A 21613-nucleotide genomic window follows, 5' to 3' on the forward strand; every position below is an offset into this window, starting at 1 on the left:
AATTTCCCAATTTCATTTACAGTCAGTTAATTAAAGTAGAGTCTTTTGAAATATCTTGGGTTTTTTCCCCCACCTGACCTTAGTTGTTGTTCATAAGATAAGCTGCCAAGTCACTTGCTTGCTATCTCTTCCTTTTCTTTACTAGTCTGACCACAATTTCTCCCAGTGATGGGTTGGTGGTTTTATAGAGAGAGAAAGAGACACGTACACCCCTTCATATGTATGTATCACATAGTGTTTATGCTATGCCAAATCATAAACAAGTTTGCTTTGGTTTAAGCCAGGCCACTGTAGATTACTTATAAAAAAATGATGACTATTCATGATCAAAACCTCAATAACTTACATATCTGCACAAATTTAAGTTCACATACATCACCTCTTCCTTGCTGTTTCCTGAGCCAGCTCAATCAAATGAGACTGATCCTGAATTACTGTTATGATTATTTAACTGCAGGAAGTGGACAATGTTTTGAAATGCCTCCCCCCAATTCTTGCACGGTCCACTAATGAGTTGAGCCTGTTCAGGAAAGAAGTCAGAGCATCAATAAAACAGTTGTGAAGAAACACCTTAAATGTTCAGTGTTCGCTCATCCAGTGGAAATTCAGCCCCATAGAAGTACTGCCCTAAGATCTTATTGCTGTTTTGAGAAGTGGGAGTTACTGGGTATTGAAATCCATTTGTTTTAATTAGGAAAAATGCTGAGCCACAGGTAACAAAAAGGTGGAAAACCCTGTTTTATATCAAGTTAAACAATATTGTTTCTAACAATACAGCATCCTTTTCAAAACTAAATAAGAAAATTGTAGCATGCTTTTATCAGTTTCTTGCGGTACTATGCTATGAGGTACCTTGAATTTTTCACTCTGAAGAAGTTCCCATGTTCTTCTTTTCTCCAGTTAATATTTGGTCTTCTTTTGTATCTTTTCCCATTAAAGTAATAATTCTCAAATTTGAAGCACTTCATTTCAAGGCTCTACCAGATTGTCTAAGTTTCCTTAAATTTTCATTTCCTCTGGCACTTGTTCCTTGCTTATAATTACACTAATGAAGCGGGAAGAGGTTTCTAGACTGAAATTTCCACTCTGTAATCTTTATTTTAATATTGTTTAATTCTCGTGTTTCTCTGAACAGCAAATATACTTGCTTTGGTCTGAACTTGTTACTTCACATGAACATGTTCAGATCTTTTCTGGACTTGTAAAAAAATTTCCTTACTGTGCAAAGACTTCAATTTCTCTTTTTTGGCTTGCACAATTTTGATAATGTGCATTCTTGGTTACCCAGAAGATTTCACTTTTCATACAATTCTCATTCTTCACAGATTTATTTACAGTCCGTAATAAGTGTTGCGCTTTGTTAAGAATGGATTAAAGCAGTGGTGGGTTTCAAAATTTTTAATATTTTGTGGTTCTTTGGGTGTGGCTTAGTGGGTGTGGCATGGCTTGGTGGGCATGGCTTGGTGGGCGTGGCAGGGGAAGGATACTGTAAAATCTCCATTCCCACCCACTCCAGGGAAAGGATACTGTAAAATCTCCATTCCCTCCGGATCAGCTGGGACTTGGGAGGCAGAGAATAGATGGGGGCGGGGCCAGTCAGAATTTTTATTACCGGTTCTCCGAACTACTCAAAATTTCTCCAGAACTGGTCAAAACCTGCTGAAACCCACCTCTGGGCTAAAGGCAGCCTAAATAGGTGAAATTGAACCTTTGTTTTCAACCTGCTCCCAACAGCCTCCCATTTAATCCTTTTTATGCAAAATCACAACTGCTGAAAATTAGATACTGTTGTTATTGTTCAGCATTCATTAGGAAGGTGGATTCAACACTAGATGATCTTCTAATTTGCTAATGAGATCCATGACATCAAAGATGGAGCATTCAGTTAGACTTGGAGAAAGAGCTTTCAGCTCCTGTTTCCATTTCCTGTAAAACCGTTCGCTTTTTAGCTTTTAATGAGATCATTATTCATTCACACAGGTCTTTAATGTTTTTTCTATTTTTTCTTCCCATGGAGATAATCTGTGCCTATGTTTTCAATGTCTAATTTTTGTTGTTTATCCCGTAAGATTCAAGACAAGGCATGCTGTTCACCTTTTGCCTGAGTGCATTAAAACCTGTCTCACTGAAATCCCTGGAGCAAGTCCAACTTCTTTCAACTTTTCTTCCCCTAGCTATCTTGAATTCCAATATGATTTAATTGCTCCCCCCCCCCCGAAATGGTTTTTCATCCTTTAATCAATTCCTGTCTGTTGGTGGTCAGGTATAATTCTAGATTAGATGACTGTCTTTTTTCTTCCTCTTTCTTCTAAAAAATGAAATTGTCCACAAGAAAACTCTGTGGGTCCTCCTGCTCCAAATTGCTTTAGTGTTCCAGAAGGTATCAAAATCTCTTGAAGTTTCCCAATGCACAATGGAAAAGAAAAGAAGCAGCAGCAGCAGCAGCAGCAACAAAATGGACTTGCCTAACAGCATCAAACATGAGCTGTTTCAATGGCCTCTCTCTAACTCTGCTCATGGGAATGAACTGTAAACGTGTGCTGAAATTCAAGAGCTAATTCAAGGAAGAAATAGATAATTATTTATCTCTAGTGATGATGATTATTTTATTCAGAATTCTGTATGGGATTGTTTCCTTTCTTTTTTCCAGTGTCTCTTTTTCCAATAAAATTATTATTTTTTATATTGAGATATTTGGTGTTGTTTGTTCAAAAGGGGAAATACTCAGTAAAACCTCCACACATGTAGAATTGCACAGATGCACAGAAAATCTTTGTGCTTTTTCAGTTGATTATTTCTGGGTTTTGGTTGGGATGATGCCCAAAACATTTCTTTTTCCTTTCTTAAATTTGGGCTGAAAGGGAAAAAAAATCCTTGCTAAAACTCCCCAACAAGACACACTAGAATGAATCAGAAAGTAATTCAGACTGTAGCCTTTCGTAAGTTTATTCTTTCAGAAAGCTTTAGAAAAAAGTGAGGTTTCAAAACAACACACTTCCCCATTCATAACAAAATGTCACAAAAGTGTTACATTTTCAGCATGAGCAAAAAAGACTGAGAGTTAAGGCAGTTGGATTGATACGCAGTACATTCACATTGAACAAAAGTATTTGTTATGGAACATATATCATGTGTGATAATATTTATTTATTTAATTTATATGCTGCTCATCTCATTAGCTAGTGAATCTGGGCATTGCTACTCATGCTATTTTCAGAATCAGACCCAACATATTTCTTGATTAATTTCTTGAACAGGGAAAAAAAGAGGACTTTAGATTTCATATATTCTCTCCTTATTCCAGAGGAATTTGGTTAACTATTAAAAAGAATAGGATACCAGATTAGAAAACAGAGACATTGCAAAGTCATACTCTATAGCCTTTTTCTTATAATGTTAAAGAAATCAGAAATCTTCATAGAAGATTGATGAAATTTTAGATCATAGGTTTTGCAGGCATTGTCACTAGATCTTCAGATGCATCTAAGAAATATGCCAATATGTCCTTTTCTTTCTCCTTTTGCAACATTTTCTAATCATCTAGGTGGGTTATATTAAGCCTTTCATAATCTTCAGTGCATATGAGCCAATCATATGCTGGGAATTTGGGAACACATCAGGAGAACACCCCAGTGGAAAAAGCTGATTTACTCACTTCCATCCTTGAAATTGCTGTAATTTATACCACCAGATTAACAATTTAACAAGATGGAAAAAATCATTTAAGCCATCAAAACCAAATTATGCTCAACTGTGACTGCCTCAGTGGGGTGGATGCCTGCATCTGCCCAACCTTGCCTTAGCTTACTAACTAAATATTAGTACTTGTATGAGAAATCATTCAGAAATTCATTCAAGGCTGTAGATTAAATGGGAAGAAAATTGAAAAATCTGGAAGAGGAACAGTGGTAAACCACTTCTATATAGTCGTTAAGGTACTGAATGGAAGTGTCTGTACTATCTCCATTTACATAAACAAACATAAACAAACAAATGTAAATGGCTGCTTAAGCATCTCCTTTAATACATCTAATGGAGTAACCCTCTGGTAATTTGGGCTAGAGTGCTCTTGCATTCAATCAGAATCTGTTTACATGTAATTAAAACCCATTATTCCATGTCCTGCACCCTGAAATCAGAGAAAACCCTTCCTGTGTGTGTCAGTGTTTCAGGTATTTGAAGGGTGATGTCAAATCCCCCTGTCCTTTCAGACTTCTCAAAATGAAACATGCCCAGCTCTTACAATCTCTCTTCATAGGACCTAGTTTCTAATCCCTTTATCAACCTTGCTTCCCTTCCCTAACTCAATTCCAATTTCTCTGAATCTGTCAACTGCGGAAATCAGGAAACTCAGACAGTTCAAATGCATATAAGTGTCTATTGCAAGCATAACCTCTCTACAAGCATCTGAATTACTAATGGTCAAACCAAATTAGCAATAGACAAGAGTCAAAGGAATTCAAGGTGGGCTGGAGTTAGATCTCTTCTGGGCATGAGGGGATTCAAGAGTGATGACATGTTTGACCCTTCCTTCTGGCTCAGCCTAATCATCTCCTACAGTAATTATAAGGACAGAAGATGTAATTATACTGTATGTTAGAAAGACCTTGAGAGACAAGGCAAAGAAAAGCTGCTTAGAGAATGGTCAGATAAGAGAAGACATAGTCTGCAGCTGCCTAAAGCAGCCACCACCAAGAAAGCCAGTGCAATCCCAGGTGGTATTAATAGAGGGATAGAATCAAAATCACATGAAGTATTAGTAGCTCTTTATACAGCCTTAATAAGACCACACTTATTAAGCACACTTGCATCCAGTTTTGGTCACCATATTATAAAAAAAAATATGTTGAGACTCTGAAAAAAGTGCAGAAAAGAGCAACAAAGATGATAAGGGTGCTGGAGGCTAAAACATATGAAGAACGGTTGCAGGAATTGGGTGTCTACTCTAGTGAAAGCCACTTGTCTGGAATAGTATAGGGCAGTGGTGCCAAACCCACAACCTGCAGGCCAGGTGCATCAGTCACTGGTGACGCCCACCCCCAGTTTAGTGAAGGGGGAAAAAGTCACGATACATCACTTGATGACAAAGTGACACTGCAAGTTTGACACCCCTGATCTAGGGTTTCCTGATTGACCAGAGAGTTAGATTAGAAGACCTCCACTGTCCCTTCCAACTCTGTGAGTCTCTTATTTCTGTTACAATATGTAGAGGAGAAAGTGGTTGAAAAGAAATTCTCCCTAGTTTCTCAGGCTGTAAAGGAGGTGGTAGGAGTTTTCTGCTTTCAATTTTGCAGGATTCTAGTAATGTAGCCTTACAGTGAAGTAGAACTAGTTTATCAGGCCATGATTCCTCTTTGGTCAATCTGGGAAGGCTGACATCAGTTGGATCTCTATATGGCTGATAGCAAGTATCTGTTCTCCTGGATCATCATAAATAATTTAATTAGATGGAATCCATAGATGTGTTTATTAAATATAAATTAACCTGAGTTGGACAGAATTTTAACAATAAAGAGACACTAGAGGTGTAAATGATAGAATTTTAGTGTTAAGATTCCTATCCAATCAGATCCAACCATTCCTTTTTTTTTTTTTTTTGGTTTTGTTTCTGTTTTTGTTGTCAGGGCAGCCTGCATTGATTCTATAGTGACTGTTAAAGTAGCAGGAGAATAATACCTTGTTTTGATATGAATTCCACCTGGATTGGGTTAGGCTTCAACAGTCATTCCCAAATGGACGCCATGCAAAGCTACTAAGATTATGGCTCTCAAGTTTTTCAGTCCACATATTAAGAATGAAAAATTTAGATTTAGATGCTTCAATGAGCTAACTCAATGGGCCCTTCATTTTAAAAAAATCAACAGTCAGATAAAGATGATGAATGCTATATCCTTTTGTTCTGGTAGACCGTATGGTTGTTGCTGCCTACCTTCTTGTCATTTTTTGCTCGGCAGTATGAGAGTGCAGCAATGAATAGTATATGATATGGGTAAGCTATTATAACTTTTAAAAAACTTTCTGTAATTTCTTGTTCACATCACTCTAGAGGAGAATATAGTGGAGGAGCTGCTAAGAGAAGTCTAGGCAGCTACATAAGGATTCGGAGAGAAGCTTCAGTCCTCACTTGAGGATGTCAAGCACGATAGTGAGTCCCCCTCCCGGTGGTAGCTGAAGCAAAAGCAAGATGCAATCTCTTTCTTGTCCTTCATGAAGAGCAAAGACAGGAAAAACATCCTCCATCCTGAAGTGACTTTTTTCCTCCCTACATATCCTATTCCTGAAACCCCCTTTAATCCTCAGGAGCAGGACAAAACTTCCCTGGTGAGAGGCAAGATCCCCCAGATGGAAAAAAAAAAGAGAAGACGTTGCAGAGAGGTGCCTTTGGAAAGTCTTTTTGTTCAGCAGAGAGTTTGGGAGGATGTCTGAAATGACAGTTTCAATGGGAGCATCAGAGTTGATCATTATCTGTCAGGAAAAGCTTCTCTGATGACCTAAGCACTCAGTGACACTCACCTGGGGTTAGGTCACAATGGTGTTAACTTCCTCTCCATGCATGTATTTGACCATGTGTAGAGAAATAGTCAGAGGGGACCCAGAGCACTTGGAAGGGTACCAATCCAAGGAAAGCCAACTCTACATCTACACAGCGCAGTCTAGTACTCCAACAGGGAAACTGCCCTCTAGAAGGATGATACAAGGGCCAAGAGGTACTGGCGAAGAACCATTTTCTTTTTTCATTCTAATAACTCTTTCATGACTAAGACATTTTGAGAGAGAGAAAAGGTAGAATAGGGAACTGGGGAAAAAAGGGAAAGGACAAAAAAAATACTGGACGAAAGAAGAATATACCAGTTTTCAATTGGCATGAATGAGAAGTTCAGGATTTCATTAGGGAAATGATTCAATTAACTACCTCAAAAGAGTATATTAGGATTTTAAAAGAGGAGCAGACTCTGTAAAAATCTAAGCAAAATGTTAATATTGGGACTCTTTATTACAATTCATTTGAGAAGTAAATGTAAATGTATAGAAAAGAAAAAAAATGAATAACAACTTTCTTAAAAAATGTTCAATTTCAAATTCCATCCTATTAAAACCCGACAGATAAAAACTAAGAGATTTATATAAGCATTTGATTTTTTTTATGATGACATTACTAAAATGCATCATTCTCCCCTTCTACATATCTATATTTCTCTCAGTGTGTGCCACATAATCTATAGGAGAGACATGTTTATATCATATGGTGTCCTTACCTTATATATTTTTATGTTTTTAAGGGTACCTATGAATGAAGTATAAAGAAGGAAGCAAAATACAAAGATTTGCAGGGAATGGTTTTCTAGGTTTAGTTATTCAGATTAGAATTCTAGGAATAACAGGTTCTACAGCTGCTATCTTCATGTTGAGTGAAAAGTATTTTCCTATTTCAACCTAAGCCGTAGGTTTCCTAAACCTACGGCTTAGGTTGTAAGGGAGCAAATCTTTATTGGATTCTTGATTTGCTTCTTTTTCTTAACTTGATATGCATCGGTCACAATACTCAAGTATTTTTATGATTGTGATCACCTTTTCCAGGACAGAAGGCCAGAGTAACTGAGTATCAATGAGTAGGGGCCAATGTCAAGAATGTGATGGCTGGAATAAAGGCAAATTCCTTGGAAAGTTTCAGAGTGCTATGGCAAGACTGTAGCTGATAGGCCATAGTCAAGCAATTGACTAGTCAACCACTCTGCCCCAAAGTGGTTTCATCCCTGAAACTAAAGAAAAAGTCTTGGGAAGCCATGGAACATCTTTGGAAAAGAGAAAACAGAAGCTAGCACACAGACTTACCTGATTATTAAGCCACACCCCATGCACACACTGGTATCAGCTCCTCTTTGTGACATGACTGTGTTTCCTTGAGTTACAATAAGGGTCATTGGCTGCTTGCAGCATAAAAGGCCCACTTAAACATCATATGAGCCACCAGCCCAACCTTCATCTTTAATGTGTTTCCTTTCCAGAGTGTGCATTTGGACACTGCCAGTTTCTTCATAGGGGAAATCCCAGGCAACCAAATGTTGACACAGAGGAGCCCAACGGTGGACCAGCAGAGGACTGCTGGAAAGGCAAGTTTGCTAGAGAACTTGCTGAGCGGATTGGCCCATTTGCAGCTTGAAACCCTCTGATCCCAAGGACTGAAGGCAGCTGATGTCTGGGAAACAAACCAAGAGGAAGCTGGCTGATGGATGCAGTGTAGAAATCAATGAACAGAAGGCGGGGTGTGATTGTGAATGGATGGAATTTGTCAGATATTGCAGTTGGGCAGTGTGGACCATCCCAGAGTGGAGGTAGCCCACAGAGTGATTTTGTATATGTGCGAATTGTCAAGTCTGTTTGTGGTGCAAGACAGAGCCCTGGTGTCAGCTTAGTCTGGCACAGTGGCAGCATGGGAAAATATACCCAGGGATCTACTTACTCTGATCTAATGGCGGCACGAATGTAGCTAAGAATCCTAAATATGCGGAATGAAAGGAAACCAGTAAATATTCATAGGAGGAAGCCAGTGGAATTTGGCAGGTGGATGCTGGGAATGAGTGCTCCAGACCAAGGCTGATGGGTGTTTTTAAGAGATGCCAGTTGCAGATGAGCTGGCCCACTCAGTGTACTTTGCTTTCTTGGCAGCGTGCCACTCGGCACTCCAGGATATTCCAGGAGTGAAGCTCGGTGCAACGGAGCATTGATGAGTAGAGGCCAATGGTCAAGAAAGTGATGGCGAATAGAAAGGCAAGTTTCTTGAAAGGTTTCTGAATGGGATGGCAAAACTGTAGCTAATTGACTGTTGTCAGATGGTTTCCTTCCACTAGGCCTCCCCTTCCAAAGTTGTTCACTCACTTGGCTTGAAATGTTGCAAAGAATTGTAGGGAATTATTCCCCCACTGAGTTAGAGAAGATATCATTGTGTTCTGGAAGGAATCATACAGTCCTGTCTAGAAGCAAGTAGTTGGATGGAGAGACATGGACCTTCCACAGTTCCCTGATATGGCAGTGTGCATGCAGCCATTTCATCAATTGATTGATGAATGTGGTGCTAATGCTCAATCCCTCGATAGAGCTTTCTCCCTAAAATTAAGGGAAAGGTCTTGGAAAGCACTTACTGTACCTGCTCAAGTTGTGCTGATGTCTTTCCCAACTCTTTCCATTTGCATAGTTGATTTCTGAGAAGCCTACAAGTACCACATGGTCCTTGCAGGTGTTAGCTTCCATTTTGTGACATCCGAGCAGTGTTCTCCAGCCCCAGCCACCACCATCACCACCTGAAAGTCTGTGATCTGTGGTGATCTCATGAGGTTAAGGTTTGCTCTTGGTTACAGGATTAGGACAAATGAAACTGGGCCTTTGCAAGAGGTTTCCTTGGAAGGGGGAGGGCTATTCCTGTTGAGCTGGGAATATTTGGCCAATCCCCCATAGAAAGCCGGCTCTACTCTGAATCTGCACATTAGACTCATGAGGATGTTTTTCCAAGCCTCACCTAACAAATTGCCTCCAGTGAGGGATTGCCCAAGTGTATCCCTTTTCCCTTATTAAGTCTTATTCTTTTGTCCCCCACCCTCCATTCTAAAACTAATCCACCTTCCAAGGCTCAGGGCTGCAGATTAAAACTCACCCAGAAGGCCATTGGAGTTGTTTTCCTGTATGGCCACGAAATAGCCACTGAAGCCATGGAACATCTTTGGTAAAGAGAAACAGAGCCAATTCCAGGTACAGACAGTTATCTGTTCCCCTTCATGACATGATTGTCTTTGTTCAGGCCACAGTCAGGGCCGTCGACAGCTCACAGAATTAAAGGCCTACTTCAGCATTACACGCAGTACTAGCCCAAACAGTCTTGGTACCATCTCCATCATTAATGTCCTTCCTTTCCAGAGAGTGCATTTGGACACTGCCAGTTTCTTCAGAAGTGAACTTCCTGGCAATCAATGTCAACCCAGAGGAGCCCAAAGGTGGATCAGAGGAGAGGGGCTGGAAAGGCAAGTTCTCTGGAAGACTTGCTGAGCAGGATGGCTCATGTGCAGCTTGTAGCCCTCTGATCCCGAGGACTGAAACTGGCTGATGTCTGGAAGACAGACCTAGTGAAGCTGGCCAATGGAAGCTGTGTGGAAATCCATGAATGGAATGGAAGACAGGCATGATTGTGAATGGATGGAGTGTGACTGGAGAGTTCAGATGGGCGGTGTGGACCATCACAGAGTGGATGTAGCCTACAGTGTGTTTGTGTGTATGCGTGTGAGTTTTTGAATGTGTTCATGGTGCAAGACAGAAGTCTGGTGTTGGCTTAGTCTGATGCAGTGGCGGCATGGAAGGATAAACCTGGGGCCCTGCTTAATTGGGTCTGGTGGCAACGTGAATGAAGCTAAGTATCCTAAAGGTGTGGAATGAAAGGAAATAATATTCATAGGATGAAGCCAGTGGAATTTGGCTGGCGGATGCTGGGAATGAGTGTTCTGGACCAAGGCTGACGGACGTCTTTGGGAGATGCGAGTTGCAGATGAGCTAGCCTGCTCACAGTACTTTGCTTTCTTGACAGGATACTGCTCAGCTCTTCAGACTATTCCAGGAGTAAAGCCCACTACAACGGAGCCTCAATTCATGGTGCAAGAGGGAAGTCTGGTCTTAGTCTGAGGCAATGGTGGCAAGGAAGGATAAGCCTGGGGCCGAGCTTAGTCAGGTCTGATAGCGATGTGAATGCAGCTAAGCTTTCTTAAGATGCGGAATGAATGGAAAAGAGGAGCATTCTTAATTTCACATCACAACTTGTTCTTAATAAAGATAAACAATTACTATAAAGCTCCAGAATTTTGAGAAGAAGAGGCTTCATATTAAATTCATGGTAGTTTGGCCTCAACTAATTTTCCTCAAAAGCTTTGTGGACAGAATCTTGGCAGATTTTCAGGAAATGGAATATATATTGAAAGTTTGAGAAAAGCCGAAGGAAAATTTAATGTAATACTACAGGTGCATCGACATAGACAATGTTGCCAGTTTTTGTTCTTCTTGTTATGGGTGTATAAATTCAGCATATTATTCATTATCATTCAGTATCCATTTTGCTCTCCCAAGCTTTTAGCGGTGACTGAAGCTTCACTCCTAAACATTAGGGAGCTCATTAAAAACAGTGGGACATTCTTCTGAACAAACAGTCATATGAGTTCATGCTCTTATTAACTGAATCCCTTCAGAAATGCAAGATTATACTAGGAAAACGCAGCCCTGTTCACTCAGTAATAGCAAAATGTCACTGAACGCATCCCCTACAATTCTCACATAAAACAAAAGTAAACATGATTCAGAGGCTGGAAAAAGTTGCTAAATTGTGTTTTAGAGCAGTGCATCCCAACCTTGGCAATTTCAAGATGTGTGAACTTTAACTTCCAGAATGAGATGAATTCCACACATTTTAAAGTTGTCAAGGCTCAAGGTTTGCCACCTTGAGTTATTGTTGAAAATAACAAAGACAAAATAAAAATAAAAATAAATAAATAAATCACCTTAAGAGTTTGGAATGCCATATTATATGGGTTAGCTGTATTTCTTGATCATGTCATCCCCGCTGCAACACATTACATAGGTAGAGAGGCATCATGTTGTAGAAGGAGGTATAGTAGTGGAGCTATCTCCAATATCATTTCCACATCACATCATACTAGAGTTAGAGGTGGATAACTGAAGGGGGAAAAAAACCCTCCACATTTCCTGAAAGAACAATTAATCAGTGGAATGACTTGCTTCCAGAAGTTGTGGATGCTCCAACACTGGACATTTTTAAGAAAAGATTGGACAGCCATTTATCTGAAATGGAATAGGGCCATGATGGCGAACCTATGGCACGCGTGCCACAGGTGACACGCAGAGCCATATTGGTGGGCACGCGAGTGTTGTCCAAGCTCAGCTCCAGCATGCATGTGTGTGCTGACCAGCTGATTTTTGGGCCTTTTGGGCCCATTGGAAGTTGGCAAATAGGCTGTTTCTGGCCTCTGGAGGGCCTCCGGTGGGGTAGGGAAGGCTGTTTTCACCCTCCCCAGGCTCCTAGAAGGCCTCTGGAGCCTGGGGAGGGCAAAAAAACAGGCCTACCGTGCCCACCATGCTATCACATGCCAAAGTGGGGAGCATGGGGGGATCACATGTGCATGCATGAGGGGGCAGGGCGCCTAGAATTATGGGTGTGGGCACGCACGTGTGTGACTACCCCGCACTCCCCCAGCTTTTGGCACACGATGGCAAAAAGGTCAGCCATCACTAGTATAGGGTTTCCTGCCTGAGCAGGGGCTGGACTAGAAGACCTCCAAGGTCCCTTCCTACTCTTTATTCTGTTATTCCTGCAGAGCTGTCTTTCTCTTGAAATAACTGTGAAATGTTCAGCACTATTGCATAGACCCTACAATGCATAAGCATAGTCCCTTTCTTCTGAGCTATGCCTGTTCATGCATAGAGGCTATTAATTCATGACTCACTTTTTCTGACAGGACTGTATCATGCATATAGGTGTACCATCTCTGTTAAGAATCCCAAATCCTTCCAAGTCTAACCACCACTTCTTTTCCATAACAGATCATGGGGGGATATAGATGAAAAACTGACCTTAATCTTCACAGACCGCAGTGGAAAATACAGATCTTTTATACAAATCTGAACATCATCTAGAATAAACATATATGGTCTGAAATAATTATAGCTGTACATTTCAAGGTTTATATGAGAGAAGATGCCAAGAACTGATCCTTTGCAACTGCTAAATATGAAGATGAATTGCTCAGTGAGGTGTAGGGACAGCTGCTTGTAAACCAGGCTGACAATGGGAAAACCAAATGCCTGTAAGTCCAAAAGACCGCATGTGGTTACAAATGTACAAAAAAAATATATATATTGCAACTTCAATATCCATACTTTTGGTTATTACTTCAAAAGCATGTTCTAGATTGTGTGCATTCTGTGTGCCCCAGAATCCTTATCAATTAATGCAAATGAAAGAGACCATTTTGCATTTTATTCTGCAATTGTTGGCACTTTTCACTGAACTCGATGAGCCTTACATGTCTGTGAAATAGTGTTATTTTCCAGTTGCGAAAGAGCGGGAATGTGGTAGAGACTGAAGCAGCTGTGGTTTGGGAGCCATTTGCATAAATCCATCTTGCACACCAATTGTGCCCATTCCTGAATATAACCTAGCTATAGTCACTCATACCTTAGTCATCTCTCCTCTGGATTATTGAAATGCACACTATGTAGGACTGCCCTTGAAGGCCCTCCTCAGAAGTTACAGTTCCTCCAAAATGTGGCAACTTATAGGCACACCTCAGTGTATTCATGTAATTCTGCTACTCTGTGAACTGAACTGGTTACTAATATGTTTTCGGAGGAGTTTCAAGATGGTGGCTATGACCTACAAAACACTTTATGGCTGCCTGTCTCCAAATACTTCTGTCCATCCAATAAGACCTGATAGGATGGATGTGCTTTGGATCCTATCACTTAAACAGAGTCATTTGGCAGGAGCCAAGACATACGCTGTTCCTATCACTATGCCAACCCCATGGAACAGTATTCTACTCCTAAAGTTCTTGGTTGCCCCAACCCTAATTCTCTTTCAAAAGGCTTTGGATCAAGTTTTCATGTTTATCCTGGATATTTTTGACTGGTTTGGCTGACTAAAAATGCCTTCTGCACTACAAGTTTTATTGTGCTTTTAATTGTTATCGTTATGTGTTGTATCTATCTATGTTCTGTCTATCCTGAGTAGCATGTCAATTGGGTAGATATACTTGTATAAATAGATCTAATAAATTTATTTATTTATTTATTTGTCATATTTCTATGCCGCGCACTCTCCGAGGACTCTGGGCAGCTTACACCAAAGACAGTATACTAAATAGCATATTGCCCCCAACAATCTGGGTCCTCATTTTACTCACCTTGGAAGGATGGAAGGCTGAGTCAACCTTGAGCCGGTGAGATTTGATCCACTGATCTGCTGAACTAGCAGTCAGCTGAAGTAGCTGCAGTACTGCACTCTAACCACTGCGCCACCTTGGCTCATAAGTAAATCTTACATGGTGCACTAAACTCATGATAGATAACAGGTAGAAATTATTTAAAAATAATTCTGAATAAAAAATAATTGATAAACAAGATAAGGGGCCCCTGAATATCCTCCTTAGTTTATGGCCAGCCTGGTGGTTGGAAGCTATTTTGATATTATCTTTTTTCTTCTTTTAGCACCTTTCTCCAATATTGTGTTTAACTGCTTGCCAAACATCCAAAACTATATTAGACTGTTCCCGTTGCTAATCCATAGCCTGCTTCTGTCACTGCCGGTCATCTGTCTTCCCTCCAAGAAAATGTGTGACAAAGCATAACAGGTTTTGTAATATTTTATGGCTACTACTAGATAGTGTCAGCAGAAGGGGGAAAACACTTCTTTAACAGTTGAAGTTGATTTAAGGCAATTTCACTTTGGGTTGTGGATGACATGATACCATCATAGACCCGCCAGAAACATATTTTAGCCCTGGTGACATCCTTCATTGTAACATCTGTTCAAATATTTGAAGGGTACTGGTATCCTCCCTCTGAACCTATATTCCAATTGTCTAAGTTCTCTTTTAAGTGTGATGTCCACAATAGAAACACATTAAGTTCTGCAGAAATCAATCATTGTTGTTATTTATTGAAAGGCATACAACAGGAGAAAGGAGGTTTTCATTTGTAAATTTGTGACTTTTTTGGTGGGTACGGCCCTACATTTTTCCTTGATCCAGCTTCCCAAATCCAATTTTCTCAGCTAAGTATAGTGTGGCTTTATTTCCCACATAATTCTTATTTGGGATTGAATGTTATATGTAAACAGGGACTCTCAGGCAATAGGTAGAATGTCCTTGGAATAACCAATTTTTGTGTTAGTGCAATTGAACGTAGAAGAGCTCTTATTTCCAAGATGAGTTATTAATGGGTGCACTCCCTCTGTGTGAAACACATGTAATGGGAAGTTCTCAAACTTGCGCAGAAAAGGCTTCATTTTGAATAGCATGCTGGCAGTAGTAGGATGTTTGAAAGAAAGAAGGATTTGTTTAGAGTCTCTCCTGGATGGGAGCCATTCAATCATTTTGAGATCAACCAATTGCTTTTCATGGTGTAGAAACTGACTGAGAGAGAATGTGGCTGCATTTCTGGGGGAAAAAAATCTCCCATTTTCCTTTCAGGCAATAGAAAGATAGCATTTAGTTCAGTTTCTCTTAATATTAAAGAGGAAATTTGTAAGGAGGGGCAGCAAAAAGATACGTTTTTGAATACAGAGATGCCAGAGAAGCAAGGATGGAAGAAAATATAAACAGAGCTCTGTTTGTAGACAAGGGCAGGGGTGCTATTCAGCAGGTTCTGACAGTTTCTGGAGAACCGGTAATGGAAATTTTGAGTAGTTCGGAGAATCGGCAAATACCACCTCTGGCTGGCCCCAGAGTGGGGTGGGAATGGAGATTTTGCAGTATCCTTCCCCTGTCACGCCGACCAAGCCACACCCACCAAGCCACACCACGACTACCAAGTCACGCCCACAGAACCTGTAGTAAAAAAAATTGAATTCCACCACTGGACAAGGGGAATATAAAACTAAAAATTATGGATAAAATCTCAGTTGTATAACATTTAGCAAAAGAATTCTACGTTAGATTTTGAGGTAACTTCACCAGAAAAATATTTAAAATGAAAGCCAGAAATCAATACTTTTCATTCTGTGGATAGTGTTTAATAATTCATCAAGGATAAAGAAAAGAAAAAGTGGCAAATAATTCTGTAGGCTTTTTCTTCTTTCTTCTTTATTGGCCAAGTGTGATTGGTCCCACAAGGAATTTGTCTCTGGTGCATAAGCTCTTAGTGTACATACAAGCAACAAGTGGTAAATCATTATCATAATCACAACATACAATAATCATAAATCATAAGATACAACACTCAGTGTATAGACATAGGATACTAAATCAATCAACATAAATCATAATAGGATACTAAATAAAAGCAATCAACATAAATCATGAGATGCAACAAAGTCATATCATAAGCTAAGGAAATAGGTAATAGGAAAGATGAGGAGAATAATAGTAATAGTAGTACAGCCCTACTAGGTGATTTGACATCCCAGGGCACAAGAAAGTGTTGTGGGAATTAATTGTTTAGCAGAGTAGTTAGCATGGGAGGTGTGGGGGAACCTTTCTTTTTCCTTTCTAGCTCAAATTGAAGAAAAGTGCTGAGAAAAATTACACAATAATCTAAAATGAGTAAGCCGCAGGCTTTTCAAATTGGCAACAGTGGTCACTGACCAAACTATGACAGATGAAGCCACACCAGCTTTAATCATTTCTGCAGGAGCAGAAAGCAGAAAGAATTTGGTTGCACCTTATTTGTTTTCAGTGGCTTAAGCTGTCAGGTTGAACCAATTCTCGAAACTGGTGCATTTCTATTATGTTTATAGCAAGACTGAAGATACGGTCCATGACACGTATCATTCAGCCAGAAACCATGATTTGCAAGCTACAATAACTAGGTTCAAACAACAAACGTAGCCAAAAGCAAACAAGTTACAGGATGAGAAAGTGTCTCCCAGTTGCAAGACCAGGAAAAGAATGGCCAAATTTCCATTAACTAAAAAAAGCTAGAGGAAAGGCCTAGAATTTAAATGCTGGAACAGATCATAGATGTAAAAAGCTTGGTTCCTGTGTCCTACAGAAAGCAGATCTTTTGCTTATATATAATTTTAATTCTATCTGCCATAAAGCAGCTGGTTGCAACAATCAGCTTCTGCTGTATGCGAGTTTGTAAATATGATTTTATGACTCTGGAGAGCTATGTACGATAGTTGTGCCTGGCATGAAGTTTGACAGCAATATTCACTTTCTTCTACGCACACACACACATATACACAAATTGGAACATTTTGAACATTTTGACAGACACACAGTGTCTTATTAATGTGAGAGAGCAGGATGTCTGAAAATTGGCTAACACCTGGGCTGAGAGTGCCCTGCTCCTTTAACACCTCCCCAGCCCTGCTGCCAGCAACAAGCAGCTATAAAAGCTGAGGAGAAGAGCAGCTGGGTGGGGGGGTATTGTGGTTGGAGTTGTTCTGAGATGGAGATTGTTACTTTGTGGAAACAAAGCCACTGGAAGCAGCCTTGGGCTAACATACAGAAATATTGTTTTTTTGCAAATTGTAGTAGTCTAGGACATTCATGGTAGTAGTAGTAGACCTGGAGAAGTGTAGGAAAAGGAACTGTGATTACTGCCCAATGTCTGCTTGTGTAAGAGGAGGTCTAAAGGTCAAGGGGGCTTGTGTTGGTCCTCTGGGGTTTTGAGATCCCACTGACTTTGGATTTAGATGAAGAACCTCTGATAATGAGTGCACTTTTTTCTTGTTTTAACTTTTGTACCTCTCACATTCTTGCAAACAAAACAAGTGTGTTTCTAATTTATCACGCAAGAATCCTTTGTATTTATTTATTTTATTTTATTTATATACCACCCTACTCCCGGAGGACTCAGGGCGGTGAACAGCCACAAGATAAAAGTACATCATACAAAAGTTAAAAACCATTTAAAAGTATATTAAATAATTTTGGCCCAAAAAACGAATTGGAAAACACCCAATTTGTATAAAAGCAAATTAAAAGGGAGAGTCAAGCCAGACCAGCCTGCTGGAATAAAAATGTTTTGAGGGCGCGGCGGAACGTGTGTAAATCTGGGATCCTCCGTATCTCCGGGGGGAGCTCATTCCAGATGGCAGGTGCCCCCACAGAGAAGGCTCTCCCCCTGGGGGCTGCCAGTCAACACTGTTTGGCCGACGGCACCCTGAGGAGCCCCTCTCTATGGGAGCGTATTGGTCAGTGAGAGGCTACTGGTGGCAGAAGGCGGTCTCGTAAGTACCCTGGTCCTAAGCCATGGATCACTCTAAAGGTGGTGACCAAAACCTTGAAGCGCACCCGGAAGATCACCGGGAGCCAGTGCAGCTTGCGCAGGAGGGGAGTCACATGGGAGCGCCATGTCGCTCCCATAATCACCCGGGTGGCTGCATTCTGGACCAGCTGGAGCCTCCGGGTGCTCCTCAAGGGGAGCCCCATGTAGAGAGCATTACAGTAGTCCAGGCATGAGGTGACGAGGGCATGAGTGACCGTACGTAACGAGTCCTGATCCAGAAAGGGATGCAACTGGCGAATCAGGCGGACCTGATAAAAAGTCCTCCCGGCCACAGCTGTCAAATGCTCATGTGAGCCTTCTCTGCCACTCAGAAACATTGAGCCTCCCCTCCAGTAGTGGGTTCTACTTATCTTTGCTACCGGTTTGGAACTGTGAACGCGCGGGGCACTTCTGCACATGCGCAGAACCTTTTGCACATGCACAAAGTGTCCATGATGACGTCCGGGTGGGTGGGCGGAGCCTCCCGCCGCCACCACTACCAGGTTGCCCAAACCAGTAGAAACCCACCACTGCTCCCCTCCAATATCTGCCCTGACCTTTGAGATACTTGGGATTGGAAAAGTGATTCCCTTCCTTACCTGTTTAAATCTGTATTCAGAAGAGCTCATTTTGCAGCAAATGCCAAAACCATCTTTGTTATTCCAAACCTTCGACTAACAAATTGGCTGAACTGTTGTATCTGGCCCTGTCTCTTCAGAAGAAAGATACAGCTGCCTTGGATTTTACTAGCCTACCAAATATTAAAGACCCCAATTAAAAGTGAGCTTTGTTCCAAGATGAATTATGTCATTCCTACTATGGTCTTCCCTCTATTCCTGAAATAGCTTGTTTAGTCATCCTGAAATTATGATTTGCTCTTATTTCAGAAATCACATTATTTCTGATGGAGATATACAGTTCGTGGCCCATTTTTGGAAAGTTCTATTTCAGCATTGTCCATTGTTCACAATTAGATGAAGAAACGGGACAGATGCCAAGTTAGTATAATAATTTTCTTATGTAAACTATTAGCAACATAATTCACCTGATCTTTTATTATGGCTAAATTTGCTTATAATAACTCAGTTCATGCCTCTACTGAGATGTTGATGGGATTTACAGTTTCAAGCCATGCCTGTTAAATGCTTCCCAGCCTCCCTCTCTTTCCACAGGCTTCCTGTTTATTCCAGGAACTGCAAAGTATTCCTCTCCTCCTCTAGGACCAACTGGATCACGTCGAGCATTCCTATAGGTACTCTGCTGCCATCAATATAAAGTCCCTCTCATTGTTGGTGGAAGCCACATTTGACTTTCTATCAGATTTCTCTCCTCTAAATGCCATCTAAAATACCTAGTTTATTGAATAATTCCCAAAAAGTACATAATTCAATCCAGTGACTTTGTATCTGATTCCAACCACCTTGAAAATATATCCAATGTCCTGCCATTTTATTCTGATTTATTCTGTATATGCTCCTACACATTTCTATCTTGGAATGGTGAGAAGAAAGAATTTGATGTGAATCTTCTCTTGAAATCTGCATGGGATAATCAAATCCTTGGAAGGGCTACCTGGAAATTGAATATTCTGGGGAAACATGAGAAAGTATATACCCCTCAGCTCCTTTGAAGTTTTATTTGCATTATATTTAAAAACCCAGGCTGCCTGCCTGGCTGCACATTCAAGCTTTAGTATCTGCCAGCAATTCTGACTCAGAGTGAGGTCTTCTGCTGGAAGAGGAAGGAGATACTTGAATTGAGAGACATTCAGACAGACAGACAAACATATCTTCACAGAAAACCGAGTAGGTATTCTGAAATGAACATGTTCCCAACTAAAAGAGTTGGACATTTGCTCTTTATTGCTATCTAGTGTCTGAAGCAGTAAGATGGAAAGACATAAAACGAGAGAGATCTATCCAGATTTTTCTGTGAGGAAAAAAAACAACCCTTCCCTTGTGAGATAATTGGGCAAGAGGAGGAAGGATATAACAAACTGAAGAGGGCTTTTTGCATCTGCTCCAACCCGCAAAGAATTAGAAATTGAAGGAAGCATATGACTCCTTTAAGTCACCCCTAACCTGAGGGAGGAAAGGAGATTACACTTCCAGTATGCTCTTACAATTTTAAAATTAGGACCATTATGCTCAAATTTCTGTTGACTAAAAGAACAGGACTAAAACTTAAACCCTGGGACATGTATGTGTGTGTGTGTGTGCACACATATATGATATATAACTTTATTTCTGTGTTCCACTGTAGGCTGATTCGCTCATACATGGATCCCATCTTTTGGGAAATAAAGCATATTGTCTCTTTTGATTATTGTAAAAAAATTCTGAAGAATAGTTTATGGCTCTGGACAGTTAAGAGTTATTGCTTTGCCTGGTATGAAATCTTGACTCAGAACTAGAGAAAGTTGGCAATCTGTTCCAAATAGGAAGGCCAGTCCTACAGCTAAATGTGGTCAAATCACCTACTGAGTCAACATATTGTAATAATAGATTTAGTTTTGGCTCATTATAGATGATGTCAACTATCATGTTTAAACAAACAATGGCTTAGCATGGGACATAAAGGCAGACATTATCAGACCTGATAGTGCAATTCTTAGAATATAGTCACATGCATATTTCCTTGGATGCATCATAATAATTATTGTTAGGGCAAATGAGGCCATTGAATCTAAGTCATGGTTTAGCAAAGGAATTGAAATTAAGCTAAACATGTTCAATATCTTCTTTGTAAGACTTTTCAGTTTGCTGATCATCATTGTTATCCTTCCCATTTGTCCAAATCCATGTTCAAGTGTGGTGAGTAGAACTGGATTTAATACTTGAGGCAAAATCTGGCTTTTGCAGAAAATAATTTGGCTATTATTTGTTGTGTTTTTGAAACTAAACTTCTGCTGATACAGCTAAAACTCCACCCACCCACCCACAGTTATTTCATCCCAATGGCTCATATTCATTGAGATCATTTAAAAGTACTTACTTCCAAGAAAGTGAGGGTAGGATTTCCTTGTAAAAAATTCAAACCCACTTCTTTGCATGCTTGTAAATAAGGTTTAAAAGAGTAGCCTCTCTTTTATTTAATGTGAAAGACCACAAAACTGAAACAATAAAAAAATTATCTGTACCACTGCAGAATATATATGTGCTGGATGTTTTAAAAACTCCAAATAGAACAGAAGTGAGAATAGCAATGGGTGGCCTTGTAGTCTTGAATTTTGACATGTGTTCAGGTTTGAATTTCATGAAGAAGGCTAGCATGACCTCTACTTGAATCTATTGATTTTATTATGTTCAGAATAAAAGTCTTTACACTATTTGTTTCTAGACATGATATTATAGCATTAAAAAAAAATCCAAACTGTATTTTATCTCAAGCTTTCTTGAATAATTTTGCTTTTGCCAAAATGAATTTAGCTGTACTGTGATGGTGTTTAATTCAAAAGCATTCGATCCCACAGGTATCCATGTGAACTTTGGCTAGCTAATAGCTGAAAGTGAATGAAATTACATTTTCCTGAAAACACAAATGTACTGAATGGTTTTCTTGGATAGAGATCATGTGTTGCATTAAATAATAACAAGCTTAGTGCAGTTTAGGTTGAAACTTACTCAACAAA

General features: G+C 40.1%; 1 long non-coding RNA gene across 1 annotated transcript; it reads left to right on the forward strand.

Moving 5' to 3' along the window:
- Positions 1-6233: 6233 nt before the first annotated feature.
- Positions 6234-10830, forward strand: LOC148116434 (uncharacterized). The gene is made up of 3 exons (XR_015729312.1): positions 6234-6707; positions 8007-8111; positions 8668-10830. It is a non-coding gene; the product is annotated as an uncharacterized LOC148116434 (long non-coding RNA).
- The last annotated feature ends 10783 nt before the right edge of the window (positions 10831-21613 follow it).

This window comes from Pantherophis guttatus, chromosome 1, assembly GCF_059756535.1.
Source record: "Pantherophis guttatus breed Tessera chromosome 1, ASM5975653v1, whole genome shotgun sequence".
Lineage (NCBI taxonomy): Eukaryota > Metazoa > Chordata > Lepidosauria > Squamata > Colubridae > Pantherophis > Pantherophis guttatus.